Source organism: Egretta garzetta, unplaced genomic scaffold (genome assembly GCF_000687185.1).
Source record: "Egretta garzetta isolate BGI_Z169 unplaced genomic scaffold, ASM68718v1 scaffold1159, whole genome shotgun sequence".
Taxonomy (NCBI): Eukaryota; Metazoa; Chordata; class Aves; order Pelecaniformes; family Ardeidae; genus Egretta; species Egretta garzetta.
Genome location: NW_009260789.1, coordinates 15648 through 16347, shown reverse-complemented (window position 1 = coordinate 16347; position 700 = coordinate 15648). Strand labels below are relative to the sequence as shown.

The 700-nt window shown below is 54.4% G+C and overlaps 1 protein-coding gene across 1 annotated transcript in view; it reads left to right on the top strand.

Annotated features, from left to right (window-relative positions):
- The window catches only part of C2CD3 (C2 domain containing 3 centriole elongation regulator), a 59204-nt gene that overhangs the window by 57791 nt on the left and 713 nt on the right, over positions 1-700 (top strand).

The window sequence follows — 700 nt, the reverse complement described above, 5'->3', positions numbered from 1 at the left end:
GGTGCTGAGGGCCAGGGTTTGGGGGTGGGATGGCAGGGGTAGGGGAACGGTTGGGCTGGGGGAGCTTAAAGGGCTTTGCCAACCCAAACCATTCAGGGATTCTGTGATTCACGGGCACAACCTGGCTCTAAACCAGCTGGGGAGAACCGTGAGCTCCTTTGCACGCCGAAATGATCCGTCTGCGGTGCTTCTGTAACATCCAGGAGAAAGCCCGACTGCCGGGGGGGCCGCACGCACGCCAAGGATGATGTTAAAACGCTTAAAACAGTGGTTTTCGTCTCCCGGGCTGCTGCTTAGGGCTTCCTGCAGGTAACGGAGACGGAGTCCCCGATTTGTTGTGTAGGAACCTCGCCCTCTCCATTGCAAGCTGGTTTGGTTTTTTGGGTTGTGCAAATGAAGAATAAGATAATGACTGAACCCCCAAATCCAGAGAGCCAGAGCCCAGTGGACAGATGGATGTGATTCTTTGGCTTCCCAGGAGATGATTTTGGCTGAGGGCAGGCGTTCACAAAGCCAGAGGCCGCTTGCCCAAGAAAAACTGCGCGGTCTGGACCTTTCTCATCTTGGCCTTCAGCTTTTGCTCTCTGCAGCCCTGAGGAAGAACGGCATCCTGTTGAGCAGGGAAATCGGTCACCATCGTGGGGTTTTATCCTCAAACTGTTGGAACAAACAGGGTTTTTCCCAAACTGTGGGAACAGAC